This window comes from Callospermophilus lateralis, chromosome 2, assembly GCF_048772815.1.
Source record: "Callospermophilus lateralis isolate mCalLat2 chromosome 2, mCalLat2.hap1, whole genome shotgun sequence".
Classification (NCBI taxonomy): domain Eukaryota; kingdom Metazoa; phylum Chordata; class Mammalia; order Rodentia; family Sciuridae; genus Callospermophilus; species Callospermophilus lateralis.
Genome location: NC_135306.1, coordinates 97,446,194 through 97,466,411, shown reverse-complemented (window position 1 = coordinate 97,466,411; position 20,218 = coordinate 97,446,194). Strand labels below are relative to the sequence as shown.

General features: G+C 44.0%; 1 protein-coding gene across 1 annotated transcript in view; it reads left to right on the top strand.

Annotated features, from left to right (window-relative positions):
- The first annotated feature begins 2,618 nt into the window (after positions 1 to 2,618).
- St14 (ST14 transmembrane serine protease matriptase) overlaps positions 2,619 to 20,218 on the top strand; it is a 43,707-nt gene continuing 26,107 nt past the window's right edge. Inside the window, exon 1 of the mRNA XM_076843561.1 lies at positions 2,619 to 2,635. The gene's annotated coding sequence lies outside the window, so the exon portion shown is untranslated. The remainder of the gene's footprint in view (positions 2,636 to 20,218) is intronic.

The following is a 20,218-nucleotide window of genomic DNA, read 5'->3' as shown; positions in this document are numbered from 1 at the left end:
CATGGAGGAAGAGTGCTGCTCCATTCATGGCTGTCAGAAGGCAGAGAGAGGAAGTGGAAGGAGATACAGGGACAGTGAACATTTCCCCCTGCCAGTGGCCACCTCCTCCAACCACACCCCACCTGTCTACCGTTACCACCCAGTCAGTCCATTCAAACTAGGATGGACTGATTAGGTTACAGCTCCCATAATCTAATCAATCCACCTCCAAATATTTCTGAATGAACACAGGAGGTGTTTGGGGATGTCTCGTATTCAAACTATAATTAGGTCCAAATAGCAATGCTGGCAGGCATGGTTACAAAGGAGAATGTATCAGAGCATGGAAGCTAGGCTAAGAGATTGGCCTTGGCCCAAAAGACACCCCAGGTTTTAAAGAAGCTGTGGTTTTAGAAAGTTAGCCTGACTGCTTTGTGTAGGAGAGATCCCATGGTGGCACACTGGAGGAAGAAAAATCTCTTTGCCTCTTACAGGAAACCAGGCAAAGAGTGGTGAGGGCTTGAATAGATTCGTCAAATGGAGACAGAAGGAGGACTATGTATATATACATATTAAAGAAAGCCTTGGCCAGATTTAGAACTAACTGGATATGAGATGTAAGGTAAGTGGAGAGTCAAAGAAATTTTTGAGTTTTGAGCCCAGGAAGAATGATTGTATTAGAGAAAACAGTGGAAGATGGGCAATTTGGGGAAGTCCATTTTGAGCTTGTTGATTTCAAAGCAGGGGACTTTATTTTGTTCACTCTTATTGTTCAGTACCTAGGACAGTGTATGTGCTCAATAATATTGATTGACTGTGTAACAGCGGTCAACTCTATTACTCATGTAGAACACTAGTGGAGAAATTCCCTGGTGATTGCTAAGGCAAAGTGACAACTCTTTGGTGATGTCTCTTCTAGGAAGGCAGGTTTCCCTCTCTGAAGCCAGGATATTAGATGAATTGCCAAGAGAGAGAGAAAAAAAAGGAGGAGGCTGAAGAGAGAATTTTGGAAACCCTGACATCTAGGGGCTAAAAGGTAAGACAAGAATCCAGGAAAGGCAAACATTTGAAGAAGGGATTAGTCCGTATCCAATGCAGCAAATGAATAACATGTACAGAAGGAGATGGGCACAGATCCTGGCAAGAGCCTCCCAACCTCAAAAAAGAGGTTGCTACTGACCACCAGGAAGAAGAAAGTTAGTGGCATGGGAGGGAGGCTGGGTCACACAGTGGCTATGATTTTTGGTTTTGAAGACATAACTGAGACACCGTGTTGTAGCAAGGTGACTAAGAGTCGGGATTGGTGGTTTGAATCACATTCTCTGTCTGGCGACAGGAGTGCACCTGCGCTGGAAACTCCTTGTGCAAAGGCAGGAGTTGAGACTGCCCGGTTGCTGTGGTGACACCCTGTTCAAAGGAGGTTCTGTGTGGGCCACAAGACTATCATTCTTGACCCTGAGTTCAGACACCAGCTGCCAGGGGTAAATAATTATGAGCACAAGTTGATGATTATAATTGGGCTGCTCAGAATTCGTCCTCCATCCTGCATGCTTTGAAGAAAGTTTCTCACAAAAAATCCTTTTGATTTTAAAATCTATATAATAAACCTGCCGAGCCAGCTTGGGTCTTTCATCCTCATCAGGGGATGAAGAACCACTGGGCCCTAACTTTTCCTCTTTGTGTGTGTGTCTTTTCTCCATCCCTCATTGCCCTTGACAGCTTTCTGAATTAATGGCTGGCAGGTCACAGCAACTAAGGTGAAAGAGCCCATGGAGACTGAAGTTGCATGATGGCAGTAGTGAAACGATGGTTGGCATCAAAGAGCCAGATGGTGTGCACCCAGCACAGTGATGCACACTTGTAATTCCAGCCACTTGGAAGGCAGAGGCAGGAGGACCACAACTTGGAGATCAGTCTCAGCAACTTAGTAAGACTGTGCCTCAAAATAAAAAAAAAAAATTAAAAAGTGCTGGGGATGTAGCACAGTGCTAGAGCGCCCAGTACCAAAAATAAAAAAATTAAATAATTACATAAAAAGAAAATAAAGAGGAAAAAAACCCAAACCAAACCAAAACCAAAACCAACCAACCAACCAACCATCCAATCAAACAAACAAACAAAAACCAACCTAGCTAAAGAAGCTCTCCGTTCCATAGAAAATGCACTTGGTAGTTGTTAGGTCCTTACTGATCTCTGATCTAGTCTGGACATCCCCTCTCCCTTAACTGGAGGCGGGTTAACCCTTAACGCCTCTCCGCCTTTACACGAGGGGAGGAGCTTTCCTCGGAAGGCGTGACCACAGGCGGAGCCCGAAGACGCGGCGGCGGGCCGGAGACAGGTGCGCGGGCTGGCGGGGCGGGACAGACCCTGAAAGCCACACCCTGAAACTACCTGCGCGGGCCAGGAAGAATGAGAGCGAGAGAGCCGCCGCCGCCGGCCGGGCGCGCTGGGCCTGCCCCGGAACTTGGCCTTCCCTGCGCCCTGAGCTCCCCGTCTCCCCCGCGGCCCGCGGGCCATGGGAGTCGGCTGCCTGCAGGGATCACGTCTCTGAGACCCAAGACCCGCCACCGAGACCATGAAGAGCGATCGAACCCACAAGGCCGGAGGGGATCCAAAGGACTTCGGCCTGGGATTCAAGTACAACTCGCGGCAGGAGGTGGGCGAGGACCGGGGTCCTGGGTGGGCTGGGCGCTGAGGATTCGGCCCCACGAGCCCCAGTGTCCTGCGCACGGCGCTTAGTCTCGGCCAAGCTCCACTCCATTGCCCGTTGGTGGCCCGGTCGCTGGGCGCACAGGTGGAATTTCCTGTTCGGCGGGTACCTGTCCGCCGGCGGCCGGGCGGGGCTGACCGGACCTTTGGTACCAGAGCTGCGGTGCGCTGGCCACCGTGGAGGTGGGAAGCCCCAGGGGCCTGGAAGCACTGAATCGCCCCCTCGGTCTTACTTCCCTCTCGGTCCTTTCCCTGACTTGAAAAGAGGGGCTCCGTATCGTCCCTCCATTACCTTTGGATTATTAATATACATCTGTGGGGAGCCAGGGCGCGGACGCAGGGAGTTAAATGATTTGGGCGAAGGAAATTTGACTATCCTTGGCCTTTGCAGGATTTTTTTTTCCTCCCTTGATCAAAAGCTCTTTGGGACCTCTGCTGAGAGTAATTGGGAGACCTAGAGCTTTCCATGGTATAGAGGGTGGAGCGCGGGTCTCCACTGTTAGTTTTGCCTGGGCTTCTCCAAAAAGGAATGGAGCCCTTTGGGAAGGTGACTGGGTAGGGATGTGGGAGCGCGTGCTTGAATATTTTGGAAGATACTGGATCAGGAAGCTTTTCTTTGACAGGAAGAACAGAAGCGAGATCTTTTGAAAGATCTCAAAAACATTACATTTAATGTACAGAGTCCGGGAAGGGGGTGTTAGTCACTTTATTGAAGGACACACCTAGGTCGCAGTGTCTAGGCAGGACTAGCAGCCAGCACTCCCTCTCCGAAGAGAGGACCCCAGCAGGACCTCACATTTCTTGGAAGGCACTGAATGGGTACTGAGAGGTAGGTTTGTTTGGTGAGAGAGATTTATTCCTTTGTCCCCAGCCCCATTGTTCCTGGCTTCCATGTCAGGCCAGATTTTTTTTTTTTTTTAATATGTATTTTTTTTTCAGCTGTAGGTGGACACATGTCTTTTAAAAAATTTTTATGTGGTGCTGAGGATCGAACCCAGCACCTGAGGCGTGCCAGGCGAGCACCCTACCACTGAGGCCAGATTTTGGAGCCATCTCAAATTGATTCCTTTTCTTCAAGCAGCATCCTGACTTAGGGAGCTTGCAGAACACAAGACTCCTGGGCTGTTGTGGGTGCCCCCACCACACATACCAACTGAGGCTGGGCAATGTTGTTCTCTCCACTTTTCGCCCCCAAGGACTGGAGCTTCTGGTTGTGCCTCTGCCCTGCTGTGGAGCAGATTGACCTGTTCCTGCCTTCTCTTCCTTTCTGTAATTGGGGTGTTTGTGAATCCTTAATAATTACCTACTTGCGGCTCTAGACTCCTGCCTCAGCAGAGAGCCTACTATTTCTACTTGGTGTTTATTATTTCAGGGCTGTTTTTTCCCCTCCTTCCATGTTAGCCCTTTCTGTCTTCCCTTTCTGGGACTTTCCTGCTGACACTGGGAAAGTAGATCTTCCTGGAGTCTGAGTCCACTCCCTGGGCCATTTCCTGGAGGGCACAGCATCTTCCCCTGATAGGGACCAGACTGGGTCTAACTTCCCACTCTTCCCTGGGTTGCTGGGTTTGTCTGGTCACCTCATTCTCTTTTCCTTTAGTTCCTGCTCATTTTCTCCTGTGAGGCTTATCCATTCTCCATGCCATTGGGTTGCTCCTTCCTTCCTGTGACTCACTCTTTGTCTTCCTTTTGCAGAGCTCCACTGAACCAACTCTGTAAGTAGTTCTAGGCCAAGTACTGCTGAGGGGCTGACTCTCAAAGACCAATACTGAGTGGTTGTTCGTGGAAGGAACTTACAGTCTGGGGGAGCAATGCTAAGAGACATGTGCAGAAGGTTAGATGGGGGCAGTGTTTCTGGAAGGAAGTAGCCAAAGCTTGTTTTCATTTCTTCTGAAAGTTTTCATATATTCTTCCCACCCCAAGCCTCACCCGAAATCTCACTCCCTGGGATCACCTGGAATTGTTTGTGGCTGGGGGTCTGCCTTGGCACATTATCTGACCAGGAAGTAGGGCTGCTCTCCCCTGGGTTTGTTCTTTGTGTCTTCAGGTCATGCTGGGTCCCAGGAGCACTGTTGCTTTTGGGTTTCACATTCCTGAGCTACTTCCATTTCTGGATCCTGATTGGTAGTATAGTTGGATCTGGCTGCCTTCTTCCCAAGGCTGATGACCTAAGGCCCCTGCCCCACCCCCGCTGCTCCAATGAAGTGGGAAGTGGCCCTGCTGTGCAGCACTGTAATATTCTCTGTGGCTCTAAGGCCCTGTTGCCTGTACTGTGTCTGGGGATTGTGTGAGCCCTGCCTGTGTGGGAGCAGGTGTGCAGGTGCCAGTTGTTAAGATAATATTAAGGAGAACTGAGAAGCCGCCTCACTGAGTTGCTAGGTCCCTGTTGAATATTTGGTGGTGACTATAAAGCTGTTTTGACATATTCATATACAATCAGGTCTTAATTTTCATAAGCAAGATTCAGTGTTCCCTAGCCATATGGAAGACTGGCTTTGGGGAATCGGATTCTGTGAGGTCAAAATCAGGTGCTTGGGGTGGGGGGCTAATCTGTACAGCCCTGGCTTTTTAGGGTCATCTGTTTATCAATTGCTCAAACATTCACCCATCCATTAAGTCTTTCATTGACATAAGAGACACTTATTTATTAGGTAAGTACCCACTATCTGAGCATGCACTGGGAAATAGAAGTGACACAGTCCCTGCCAGTCACACAGTGCCTGCCTTCAGGGCCCCCTTGTGTGGTATGGGATAATGGAATTATATTCAGTGTCATGAGTACTAGATTCTGGACAAGCCCTTAGGAGCATCAAGAGAGCATCTGTGTAACCCAAGCTGGAAGTGTTTGTGATCTGGTGGCAGTAGAGTGCTACATGGAGCCGGGGCCCTGCCTAGCCATATGATCTCAGAAATGTTACTTAATTTCTCTAAGTCTCGGTTTCTTGTGGCTATAAAATGGAATGATGCATATGTGCAGGTTGCAAGTATTCAAAGGGATACTTTACATGAAAGTCGTGTGTAAGTTTTTGCACAGTATTCAAATCATATAGTTTGAGTTTTGGAGTTGGAAAGCTGTGGGATGAATAGGAAGTTGATATAATAGTGGAATGCAAGTCAGGAGGCTGAGAATCCCAGAGTTTTTTTTTTTTTTTTTTTTGATACTGGTGTTTGAACCCAGGGATGCTGAACCACTGACCCACATCCCAGCCTTTTAATTTTATTTTTAAAAAATTTGAGACAGGGTCTTGCTAAGTTGCTGAGGGCCTTGCCAAGTTGCTGAGGCTGGGGTGGGGCGGAGAGTGAAGGGAACTGTAGTGGAGGCAGTGAGCAGAGGGAATCTGGAAGTGCTTGGCGGGAGGGATTCATAGATCCTAGCCTTGGAGGGGAAACCTGTCCTTTCCAGAGTGCTTCCCTCCACCGTGGTCCTGGGAATATCTGGAAATTCATAGTCCTCATTTAAGAGTCTGGAAAACTGAAGCATAAGAGACCATCCTAGTTTGATAGCAAGCTTCTTTGGGTAAGATACCCAAGTTGTTTGCTACCAGTGGACCTCATCAAATGGTGGTTCTGCTCAGAGCCAAAGCAGCGGCTTGGGTGTCTTGTCATCACAGGCTGTAGAAGGAGAACCAGCTGAGGCTCCCTCACCCCCAGCCTCTGTGGCCAGTGGCCTCTGTCCCTCAGAATGCTGTGGTCCTGGAGTTCCCCTGGCTTCTCTCTGTTGGCGTGGTTCTCTCCCAAGACAGGAAGTCTGTTCTTAGAAGGGGAGGGAGAATGTGACACCGTCCCCGGTATCCTACGTTCCAAAGATGAGATATTTTTCCTGATACTGTGCACATGGCTACTGGAGCATCTGGAGTACTTGTAATGACACTAGCATTTATGAGCATGAATGTGTTAGCTACGCCCCTTAGAAGTTGTACTATTGTCTCTCACTATCTGAGGGGGATTGGTGCCAGAATCCCTGGTGGACACCAAAATCTGAGGTGCCATTAGATAATGTAACATAGACAGTCATGCATTGCTTATGAGGGATATGTTCTGAGAACTTTGTGGGTAGGTGATTGATGTGTGCAAACACCATAGAGTGTTCATACACAAACCCCCATAGTGTAACCTACCACATACCTAGGCTATATGGCGTATACAGTTGAATCTGTGGTTTGTTGTTGACTGAAATGTTAATCACACATGATTCTATGTGCAAAAATTCTGTGCACATCCTCCAGTATGCTTTAAATCATCTTTCGGTCATTTATAATCCTAGATGCAATGTAAATAGTTGTTGCACTATATTGTTTAGGGAGTAATGATAAGAAAAATCTGCACCTGTTCATTTCTGATGCAATTTTAAAAATATTTTTGGTTCTCAATTGGTTGAATGCTCTAATGAGTACCAGGGGATATGGCATGTTGACTGCCATTATTATTATTATTATTATTATTATTATTATCATCATCTTTTTACAGGTGAGGGAAATGGAGTCTAATTAACTTGCACAAGGTCACAGAGCAAAACAGAAGTGGGGTCTAGATTGGGACCCAGCTTGTCTGCCTCTGCTCTATTGTACTTGGACTTTAACATACAAAACATGTCTGTCAGCCCAATAGGCACAAGAAGGGATGGATTACTAAGGATAAGAGTTCATTTGATATGGTTAAGAAACTAGATTTCTCTTTTGAGGATGTTCCTGAGATGCCTGGGGCTAAGTTATGAAAGCTATTTGATAGTGTGGAAATGAGAATAAAAACTTCTTGGCTTTTCAAGAGAGTTTCCACATTAGTTGGCAGTGGTGAAAAGAGTGTTTGCTATTGGCTTAGAGTCTGTGGATAGTAATTCTTTATTGCAAGCTTTTTTATATTAAGAACTTTTCTAGAAGCAGGGCCCAACTAAAAATTCTGTCTTGGGTGCTCATTCTTTCCGTATTTGCCCATTTTGTCTGGGCTTAGTGCTATATTGGGTTTTCCCCAGAATCCTTATGATAGTTGACTAACTGTTGTAAAGCTTGGATCCTTCATCTCTTTTGGCCCACATGGATAATTCTGAAATGCTGTTGGTGGTAATGATGATGGTGGTGGGAGGAAGGTGAAGAAAAATATGACAGTCATTTCTACCCTTCACTAAATATGTGCACTTCAGTTCTCACTTGCTCCTTGTAGCAGCTATAAGAAGGAAAATGCCTAGTTCACAGATGAGAATACTGAGAATCAAAGGGCTTGTGTAAGTGTCCCAAAGACAGTAAGAATTAGAGCAAGAATTTAAACCTGATCTGTGCGACTTCAAAGCCTATGATCTTAACCACAAATGCTATCATAAAATTGTATCCCAAAGATGTTGGTGATTGACGCACATCCCTAGCAAAGCCCCAGAACACATCATTAGCGAGTTGTGAGCACATAAAAAAAGAAGTGGTGATCACCAGGCGCCAACACAAGTGCACCACATCTTCTCACTTCAAACTTGTCTGGTTTCCCTTTTGATGAGGTTACTTAGCCGGTAGACCAGGAGCTCACTAAGCTGGAGGTATGATTCCAACAATGCTTTAAATAACACGTAGCTTTGTCTATCACGCACATGATTAAATATCATTAAAAATTTAAACTGAAAAAATAATTCACCTACCTAAGCCAACATGTCATCAGGTTCCCATCTCTTGTTCCTTGTTCTACATAGGTGTGTGTGCTTTGGCTAGTGTGTTGTAGTTATGCACATACCCTCTGTGTTCTGGGGATGTTCTGTCAGTCTTCTATTAGACATGCTGGAGGACTGGGGAATCCTGAGATCTGGTAGTATTATGTCTGATTGTGCAGTTGCATTTAAGAAGGTCCCTCTGGGTGTGGTCTCCCACCTGGGTTCTGGGCCATTTCCTTTTCAGTGACAACTCAGATGAAGTCTTGGGGCTCTTGCCTATTAGCTGTTATGGATGACACCCAGCTGGGAGGGAAAGGTCGATACCTGGATGATTTACTTATGAGTCAGAAAAGAGCTGGACAGTCGGAATGAGAGGCTGCCAGGAGCAGAACATGTCCTTCTGGGTTAGGAGTAAGAGCTGCACATACCACACCACCTTCAGTGCCAGGAACAGAAACACCTCCCTCCTGTGGTCACCCTTGAGGAAATGGTTGACTCCAGCACATGAGATCCAGAATTTAGAGTTGACAGTAATCACAGGAAAGGCCACGCTTGTAATGTGGCTGCCCAAAATCTAAACTAAGTTTTTTTCCCCTACAGTTTTATTTGGTCATACCTGTAATATTATTAAAAGGCTAATATACTATAATTTACTGAATTCACACATATATAATCCAAGAATATCTGGCCAATGAAGGCAAGTAGTAAGAATTTTAAAAATGGAGGACAGTGCCCATGCATAGGCATTGTGACAGTTTTCTGTTGTCTGTACCTGTTTCCTAAAAAATGTTTGTTTATTTTTCATTAGAAAAATTAAGTTTTTTTTTTTAATCAAGCAATGTAGAACTGTATAGTTAGAAAGCAAAATTCTTCCGAATCCTTTCTAGATTTTAATCCTTGTAAACAGAGCTGTAGTTTGGATCTTAAGTGTCCCAAAGGCCCATTGGAGATGGTGGAAACTTAAAAGAGGTGCAGCCTAGTGGGAGGTTTTTGGGTCACTGGGGACATGCCCTTAAAGGGGATTTTGGGACCCCAGTCTTTCTTGCTTTTTCATGTCCCCACCATGAGGTGAATGGCTTTGCTCTGTCACTCATATCCATTATGATGTGCCAACATAGGCCCAAAGCAAGCATGCTGATTGGTCATGCACTGCAGCCTACAAAACTGTGAGCCAAAATAAACTTTTCCTTTTTATAAGTTGATTATCTTAGGTATTGTGTTACAGTAACAGAAAGCTGACTCATGCAAATAGTTTCACTGATACTTTCCCACAAGTCTTCTATGCCTATACTAATGTCAATGAAGACATTAATATATATATATACATACATATATTCTTTTCCAAATGAAATCATAGTATAATACCATTCTGTAGGTAAGACATGATTCTGACTAATTGATTCATCAATCATATATTAAATATCTTAATCTGGGCTGGGGTTGTGACTCAGTGGAAGAGCGCTTGCCACACATGCAAGGTCCTGGGTTCGATCCTCAGCATCACATAAAAATAAATAAACAAAATAGAGGTATTGTGTCCATCTACAACTAAAACATAAATATTAAAAAAAATATATCTTAATCCATGCTGGGATTATTGAGCAAAGACACAAGTCTTTCTCTTCCCCTTCCTCATCTAAGAAGAGATACCCCATAAACTGAATGGTGGGAAGTAGCCATATAAAGTTGGCGCTCAATATCTGCATACTGCATTTATGAGTTCAACCAACCACTTATTGGAAATGTTTGGAAAAGAGATGTGTTTATATTGAACACATACAGATTTTTTTCCTGTATTTATTTCCTGAGCAATGCAGTATACCAACTATTTACATAGTATTTACATTATTAGTATTCTGAGATGATTTATAGTGTAAGGGAGAATGTGTATAGGTTATATGCAGTACTATATCATTTTTTTTTTTTAAAGAGAGAGTGAGAGAGGAGGGAGGGAGAGAGAGAGAGAGAATTTTTTAATATTTATTTTTTAGTTCTCGGCGGACACAACATCTTTGTTGGTATGTGGTGCTGAGAATCGAACCCGGGCCGCACGCATACCAGGCGAGCGCGCTACCACTTGAGCCACATCCCCAGCCCAGTACTATATCATTTTATATAAGGGACTTGAGCATCTGTAGATTTTGGCATCTTATGGGGTCCTGGAAATAGTCTTCTGGTGGATATGATGGACAACTGTACTTTTTGAATTTTTGGATTTTTTTCAGCCAATTAGTACTTTCATGTTAACTACCTACTTTTTGAAAACCATCTTTGAGGGCTGGGGTTGTGGCTCAGCGGTAGCATGCTTGCCTAGCAAGTACGGGGCCCTGGTTTTGATCCTCAGCACCACATAACTGCAGCTAAAAAAAAAAAAAAAAAAAAGAAAAGAAAAAAGAAAACCATCTTTGATTGCTGCATAAGCTTTTATCAAGTGGATATATCATTTGTTCTTATTTTCATTTTATTGCTGCACGTGCTACTTGTCTGGATGAGGTGGATTATTGATGAACAGATACTTTGGAAGTCATGTGGGTCAGACTTCGTGGAGTTATGCTGTTGAATTCCAGGGACTAAGGTAGTTGTGTTCATGGAAATATGACTAACAGTGAGGTTAAACCAGATAGCCAAAAGTTTAGAAAACATTTTGTATACACAATCAGAGGAACTGATCATGGTTAACCAGATCAAGAGAGAGCTTTAGCACTAATGTGGAGTATTTCTGCTGCTGCCCTGAGATGGAGAAATTAGACAGGTTCTGTTGCAATGCTGACTAGTCCCGCGGTCATTGCAATGCCACACTCTGGGGAAGCGGAACTTGCTAGTATTGATGCTCAGTGAAACTACTGTTTCCCCTATGAAGGATGGCCCCAGGAAGATGAGAAGTGAGCTGCTCTCTAAAATCTGTCCTGCTCTAAGCATTGGGTTCCAAGAGCCTTGAAGTTTTCTCCTTGCTCCTCTTTTTTTACTTCCAGAAATTTTACCACCAGAAATTCTGCTTTTCAATTATGGACCCAAGGGTCTCCCCTGTTCTCTCCTGGGGTCAGGGGTTTTCTTATTTGCCTATTCCATCATTTCACTCCAACATCTTATATAGCTCAGTTAGGGGACTGGAAGCCATAGGTATTTCAGAATCCGGTCAATTCTCAGAGGCTACACGTACATTAGGACTTTTCCACTAACTTCTGCAGATCCCTGGGTCTCCCAAAGCAGAAACAAATTGAGTACCTGTACGTCACAGAATACTCCTCAACCATGAAAAAGAACATTGTCTAATCTACTGATAGATGTCATAGCTTAAATGAGTCACCAGGGAACTTTTTACAGTGAAAAAAGGCAATAGTCCTTAAATCCTATATGCTGATTTATTTACATGAAATTTTTTAAATGAGTGAGAGGATGGATTAGTGGTTTGGGGGTCTGAGGGGGATGGGAGATGGGAGGGAGGTGAATAGAGTTGCAAAAGGCAACAGGGGGAACCTGGTGCTGGACCTGCTCACAAATTTGACTGTGATAGTGGCTATAGGAGCTTGTACAAGTGATTAAATTCTGTGGAACTCATTACACACATAAGTGCCAATATAAGTAAGACAAGCTGCCTGAATATCATCCAGGTTTTATGAGGTGTTACCATTGGGGAAAACCGGGTAGAATGTACAGAGGAGCTCTCGTATTATTTCTTACAACTTCAAGGGAATCTACGATTATCTTGATAAAAGTTTCAACAGTGAAGAATGCACTGAGCCATGGAATCAGATTGTGGGTTCAGTGAAAAGAAAGGAAGTAACATGCTACTGGCCACACCCTCACTCCTCTTGTTTAGTGTCCAGAGGATCTGGTGTCTGGCTGAAGCTGTGCAGGAGGAAGGTGGCTGGGCTGGGAAGGGCTTCTGCAAATAAGGAGACTGGTGCGAACTTGGTATAGGCTCTTCTGAGAGCCTGAGATAGAATTCTTTGGTTGGAATTTCCAAAAGAGGATGTGTCCTGGTGGTGGTGTGTATATGTGTGTGTATTGCGGAGGCAGGGACAGGAGAGGAAGAGACCAGGCAGAGACCAGAGTGGAATGGTGGCCCAGCCACTTCTGACACCAGAGAGCCCTTGGTGGGGGGGGCTGTCAGCGGAGCTCCTCAGTGGGGATAGAACATTCGCCCTTTTTCCAGGATAAAGGAGAGTACTCTGGGACACAGTCTTGGAAACTGTCCTGGTGCCTGGAACCTCCAGGATAACTCCAGCCTGCCCTGGGAGACTACCTAGATCTAAACATGGTGGGAGAAGTCCTTCAATCCATCTACCAACCAGTCATCAATCAATAGATTTACATGCCCTGGGCTCCATCCCCAGCACTGCAAAACAATCAAGTGCTAACTCTGGGCAAGACTCGGGGTGGAAGGGATGGAGGGGAAGGGGGCAAGAGAGGAGGCTCTCCTGGCTCGGGTCAGGCTGGCTGGTCGGGCAGACCTTGACACAACCCCCCATCCCCCTGCCTGGGCTTCAGGAAGATCTGCCAGGTCTTTAAATCGGCCCACACACCGTAAACTTGTGCAGTAAAAGTTTTTGTTTTGTTTCAGTGTTTGTACTCCAGCTGCTCCCACCAGACCTGAGGGAGAAGTGGGACTGCATGGCCTTGGGCAGGTGGATGGGTGGTGGGTGGAGAAATAAAAATCAAAGGGAGGTACTAGATTAGGCCCCTGTCATTAGCAGAAATCAGCTTAATTATATTCTACAGCTGGTTTACTTGGAGGGGCATAAGGAGTCATTAACCCACTTTTAAGGGGGAAACAGGCACCACGAGAAGTATTTGCCCCAGTGGCTCAGGGATCTCAGCTCCGACCCCTTATCTAGGTCACACCCATTCTACTCCCCGCAAAATGAGTCTCTGTCCGGGTCTTGTTGCAGGGGTGTGTGGCTCCCATCTGGAAGGTGTGCCGGCAGGGAAGGCCCTGGCAGTTCTGGGAGGTATGAAACCTGCAGGATCTAGCTGCTCCCTGGCAGAAAACCACAGTGTTTCTGTGTTGGCAGTGTCCTCAGTAGACAAAGCCAGGTCCCTGGGGGACTTTCCTTCATGATCTGGCTAGGTGTGGAAACTTGGTTTATTTCCTTAAGTCAGAGCTACCAGCTGGCCAGGGGATCAGCTTTCTGTTCCCCTGATGGGTTGGACTTATACATGTATAGCAAATTCTGGATCCTCCCTGGGAGCCTCATGTTCCCATTTGTTTCTCAGTTGCTCTCTGTCTGGTTGGACAGCTGAGGCAAGTGATGGTCAGAGGGCAAGGATGAGAGGGCTCAGTGGCAAAATGGCAAAAATGTTTGGAGAGCTCAGTGTTCTCCTGGAAGCTGGGACTGGGAGTATGTGTCTGTGGAAACTGGTGACAGCCCAAGGGACTTTTGGGATGATGCTGTAACCTGTGGTGGGAGGATCCCCAGGGCAAGGAAGTAAAACCCAACCCCACACAGCAGGTACCTTGCACCTTAGGTGGTTGCTTAAAATAGACCAGCCTGACTGATGAATCTGGAAGCCTCCTCTCACTGGTGATGGGAATTGGGTGAGCCAGGCAGGCAGCCTCCTGCAAGCTGGAAATGGTAGGTGGAATTTCTCAAACTCTCAGGTTCCTAAGAATGATATGGTGCACTTGTTAAAATTATCAGATCCTTGGGGCTGGGGATGTGGCTCAAGCGGTAGTGCGCTCGCCTGGCATGCGTGCGGCCCAGGTTCAATCCTCAGCACCACATACAAACAAAGATGTTGTGTCTGCCAAGAACTAAAAAATAAATATTAAAATTCTCTCTAAAAAAAAAAAAAAAAGAAAGAAAGAAATTATCAGATCCCAGGCCCTGCCCCTGACCAAAATATCAACATCTCCAGGGAGGAGTTTGGGAATCTAGAAGCTAAGCAAGCCTTTTGTTTGTTTTAGTTTATTTATTCATTCATTTGTGTGTGTGTGTGAGAGAGAGAGAGAGAGAGAGAGATACTGGGGATCTAATCCAGGGGTGCTCTACCATTGAATTATATCCCCAACCCTTTTTATTTCTTATTTTGAGGCAGGGTCTCACTAAGTAGCCGAGCCTGTCCTTAAACTTGTAATCCTCCTGCCTCAGCCTCCCAGTTGCTGGGATTATAGGTGTGCACCACTGCACCCAGCTAGTGTATTTTTTATTATAATTTTTCACAACTGGACGATTCTGGGGAATGCTGGGTGGTATGAGCATAGAGAACGGTAGCCTCTGTGGGCTTCTTGAGAATCTGTCTTCTTGAGAGATCATTTGTCCGAGGTAAGTGAATAGGTGGGAGTATTCCAATGTGGGCCTTCTCATTTGTTGTCTTCTCATTTGTCCTTCAGTCATCCCTGGGCTCTCTGGATTAGATGTTGTACTGGGCACTAGATTTTGATGGTGGTAGAGTGGGTGTGCCTCTGGAGTGTTGTGGGTTCAATTTCAGAGTATCCTCATAGAAATTCACATGAAATATTTTCTAGTACATATGAAAGTTATGTTTATTCTATACTTTAGTCTACTGAGTGTGCAGTAGCATTCTATTTAAGAACACAGTTTATATACTTAATTAAAAACACCTTTTTTGTGGGGCTGGGGTTGTAGCTCAATGGTAGAGTGCTTGCCTAGCATGTGTGAGGTACCGGGTTCGATTCTCAGCACTGCATATAAATAAATAAAATAAAGGTCCATCAACATCTAAAAAATATTAAAAAAAACCCCTTATTGTTAAAAAATGGTAACAGTGATTGAACTGTTGAAAAAATGTTACCCATAGACTTGTTGTATTCAGAGTTGCCACACCTTCAATTTGGAAGTGTCACAATATCCGTGAAACCCAGTAAAATGAGATATAATAAAATGAGGTAGGGCCACCATTAGCAACTGAATGAAGAGGCCTTTCTCTGACTTTACCTCTGGTATCTCTCTCAGTGCCGCCCACGTCTGGGCTTGGCATTGTCCAGATGACAAATATGACAGTTCAAATTTGGAGATCATTCCTTGTGCAGTCATCTGAGATGGCCACTAGCCATTCAGTGGGCATTTAGAGATGGCCACAAGAGTCATGCTGGCTTAGTCTTCCCATTGAGCAGGGGGAACATCTTTGACGTGTTGCAGAATACTTCTCAACCTGGAGAAATATCCCTGGTGCTCAGTCCCTACTGTCCTTTCTTGCTTGAATGATCACAGGGACTTGACTGCCCCCAATGGTGGTGATGATGTCATGGGATTGAGATGTGGCCCATCTGGTTAGGTGGATGCACTGAGTCACCGAACATGCAAGTGAAGAGCGTCTGCCACACATCAGGGACAGTTGGCAGTGGCACATGAATCTATCCACCCTTGTCCTGATCTCAGGTCTGAGCCACCTGTGTCCCCAGACAGTGAAATCACATCTGCCCCTTGACCTTGATCTCCAGCAGCAGAAGCAGGCTACCATTTGTCCTGTGATTGCCCTTAATGGTCCCTCCCTGAAGTCTAAGTAACCTCTCAGGTTTCCAGGATCATCCGCTGCCTTCCCAGCAGATCACACCCACCTAAGTTAAATGAGGAACAATCTTTAAAAAAAAAAAAACAAAGTCTGACATGAAGATTTATTTTGTCCCTCACCTGTTTTGGTTGGTATTTCATGTGAATTTGGGATTGTTAGTAGTATTTTTGCTGTTTATAAATGTAGTCACCAATTGCTTTTCTCTAATGAGCACCACATTATGAGCTATCCTTGGCAAATTCTTGCTTTGGATTTGCTTGTCCCAGAGCTGGAGGGAGGGGTCATGGGCCATAGTGAGTTTGTGTCCCAGTGTTGGGTGTAGTAGTGAGTACTAGGAACTAGGAGAGGGTTTCTCTCAGTGGGCAGATCCCACTTGTTGATTTGAATAGAGTTTTGTTTGTTCTGCTTTTGGCTTTCAGCCCAGGTTAGTTTCTTATTTAATGGGAGTAGGGTGACCACAAGCCTTTTTCCTATATATTAGTAAATAAAATATACTTTTTTTTTGGGTCTTCTATAAAGCAATTGTGTTATTATTTTTTGACAAGCATTGACCTTGAGGAACATACTACTTGCACTGCTGTGCTAAAATCTACAGGGTTGCTATGATATCCCTTCCTGGGTTTCTGGGCCTGTCCAGGAAGTTGGTTGGGAATGGCACTAACTGAATCATATCCTCCCACCTGCTGCCTTGATCTCCTTCATCTGTCCCAAGTCCTTTATTCAACAAACACTCCAAACACTTTATTCCCATCCATCTTCCTGGAAGTCATTCCTTGTTCTTTTGTCGCAGTGGCCTAGAACTAGCTTGTGTTTCTGGGGACCCTGGCCAGGGGCCAGCTAGAGTTGGTGGTAGGAAGAGGCCCCCGAGGTTATGTGGCCCTATCTATGTTTGTGGTAAGCCAGCACCTGGCTTCATAGCATTATGTTGTGCATGTGCACCTGTGGATGTTTACTTTTAAGAAAAAAACAGAGGCAAAGCAGGTACAGGTGCACTTTCTCTTCGTTTGGTCTATGGCCACATGGATTATGTCTGCAATTAAGCCAGGGTGGATGGGAGCTCCCTAAGACCTCTTCCTCCTCCTCCTTCTGCATCTGCCCAGCACTGGCTTTGGGGCCTGTGTCTGAAGCCTTGCCTAAGAATTGAAGAGCTTGGCTCCTGTTCCAGCTTTGCTGCTTACTGATTACTATCTTGGGGCTGGGGATATAGCTCAGTTGGTAGAACACCTGCCTCCCATGCACAAGGCCCTGGGTTCAATCCCCAGTACCACACACACACACACACACACACACACACACACACACAGTATACTGATTACTATCTTTGTGACCTTGGAGGTCACTCGCTCTTGCTCCACCTCAGTTTCCTTATCAATAAATAAAAAATAAAAACCACCAAGGGATTATGCAAGATGACATCGTTATTACTCCTGAAAATGGAGTTGAGAGTTAGGACTATAAAAGGAGGCAGGCTAGTTACTGATTAAACAGTTGTTTCTGGGCTGAGTAGAGCCTCAGAATTCATACTTGCTTCTGGAGGTTGACCACCCAGGGAGGCAGAAAACCAGGATCAAATTCTGGATCTGCCACTGAGTGCTCTGTGAGTTTGCGAAGCGTCATTTCTCCCTGCCTTTCCTGTAAGTCAGAAAGTGATAGTGCTAGTATTTTTTTTTTCTTCCTATGTATTTCACGATTAAGTACCTAGAAGAGCACAAGAAAATGTATTAATTCCTGATAAAATAATCTTCAAGGGCTGGAATTTTGGCTCAGTGGTAGAGCACTTGCCTGGCATGTGTGAGGCCCTGGATTCGACCATCAGCACCAACACCATATATAAATAAATAAAACAAAAGATTCATTGAAAACTATATATATATATATATATATATATATATATATATATATATATATATATCAAGTTTATTTTTTTTTAAATTTATTTTTTTGGTGGTGCTGGGAATTGAACCCAGGGACTTGTACATGCTTAGGTAAGCACTCTACCAATTGAGCCATATACCCAGCCCTCAAAATTTTTTTTTTTGAAAGCTTCATATGCCTGATAAATAAAACGAGGAAATAAATATAAGTTCATAGAAAATTATCTGGCATCTGATCTAACTAGTTAACATTTTGATATATATTCTTATATGTGCATGTATGCTTTAGACATACATACTTATAGTTGAGACCAATAGTGCCAGTTTCGAATGATTGGCAGGATTAAAGTGAGGGTCAGGAAAGGAAATAGTTGGAAAATTACTTTGTAAATTGAAAATACATCTAAACATAACGACTTACTATTTTCTTATCTTTCTTTTTTGTTGTTTGTTTTTGAGGTGGGGTCTCACTATGTTGCCCAGATTAGTCTCAAATTCCTGGACTCAAATGATCCTCCCACCTTAGTCTCCCAAGTAGCCGGCATAACAGGTGCATGCCATAGTGCCTGGCTTGTTATATTTCTTACACACACATGAGCTTTGTATTAGAAAATGCTCTTATTTCACACACACACACACACACACACACACACATAAATCATCTGTTCAGAGTCCAGCTGAAGCCTTTCTTTTATCATTCTTAAGTAGGAGTAGAACTGAGGGCCATCCAACATTTAAAGAAAACTATAGCCTGAGAGAGAAAGGAAGGCTAAGGCAAAGTCCAAAGATAATCTTAAAAAATATATCAGCTTGAATGTAAAACCTAAAACTATAAAATTGCTAGAAGAAAATACAGGAGAAAGTCTGCAGCATAGGCAAAGATTTCTTAGATACAGCACCTAAACTACAAATCTTAAAAGAAAAATGTGACAAATTGCACTTCATCAAAATAAAAATACCTTCTACTCTTCAAAAGAGTTATTAAGAGAATGAAAACACAAGTCACAGACTAGGAGAAGATCTTTGCAAAATATATAAACAACTTGTATTCAGAATGCCTGTAAAGACCTCTCCAAACTCATTAATGGAAAAACAAGCAAGCCAATGAAAATATCGGCAAAAGATTTGAAAAACACTTCACCAAAGATGAAAAACCGAGGACAACTGAGCACATGAGAAGATCACTATCACGAGTCATTAGAGAAAAACCACTGAAAACCACAGGACACTGTGGTATGTCTAGTAGAATGGCTAAAATTAAAAAGACGACCATAGCGAGCACTAGATGGGACGTGGAACAATGAGAATTTTCACACACTGCTGATGACCATGTAAAAACCTACAATCACTTTGTAAAACAGTTTGGTGGTTCTTTAAAAAGTTAAACATATACCTATCATACAAACTTGCTAGTCCACTGCTATGTAATTACCCAAGAGAAATAAGAGTATTTTCTAATACAAAGCTCATACAGGAGTGTTTAGAGTGGCTGTATTTGTAGTAGCTCCAAACTGGAGACAATCCAAATGTTCATAATAGGGATCCATGCATAGGATAGTGCTTCAAGAGTAAAAAGGAACATAGTATTGATGCATGCAGGAATCTCAAAATAATTGTGCTGAGTGAAAAAAAGCCAGAGAGAAAAGAGTGCCTACCACATTATTCCACTTACACAAAGTCATGGAAAAAGCAAATTAATCTTTAGTGACAGGAATTGGATGATTGGTTGCTTGGGGCAGGAAAGGGAATCAGGGAGGAACTACAGGAAGCTTTGGAAGGTGATGGTTATGTTGATTATTTTGATCATGTTGATGATTTTGTGGGAAAATAGATATATTTGCCCCAAACTGTATACTTTGTGTATGTGCAGTGAAGCTATTTTAAAAATTAAAAATAAAAGATTTGCAGAAGCAAGTTTAAAAGCATTCCCCGAAAAGAACCAAATGATGAGGAGATATAAAATGTGGGAGAGAGAGAGGAAAAAAAAAAAAAAGAACAGATGTGTAGAGTATCCACTCTTTACACACACACACACACACACACACACACACACACACACGTATTTTTTAGTTGTAGTTAGACACAATACCTTTATTTTGTTTATTTATTTTTATGTGGTGCTGAGGATCAAACCCAGGGCCTCACATGTGCTAGGCAAGTGCTCTATTGCTGAGCCACAACCCCAGCCACCCCCTCTGCCCTCCCCAGTATCCACTCTTTATCTTTGTTGTTCTGAAATTTCATCATGACATATTTAGTTGTTTATGCTTTTGCATTTATCTTTTTTTTTTTTTTTTTTTTTTTTTTTTTTACCATTCATTGAGCCCTTTGAACCTGAAGATTTATGCATCTCTTCAGATTATAGAAATACCCCTTGGGTATTTTTTTGGTAATTGTCCTCTTTCTGCTAGGAATTGGGCTCAGGTAGTATTTATTTTTGTAGCGCTGAGGATTGAACTTGAGGGGCAAGTATTCTACTGCAAGTATTCTACCACTGCACCACATCCTGGCCATTGGGCTCAGGTATTATAGAAGATATGGGTGAGACAAGGAA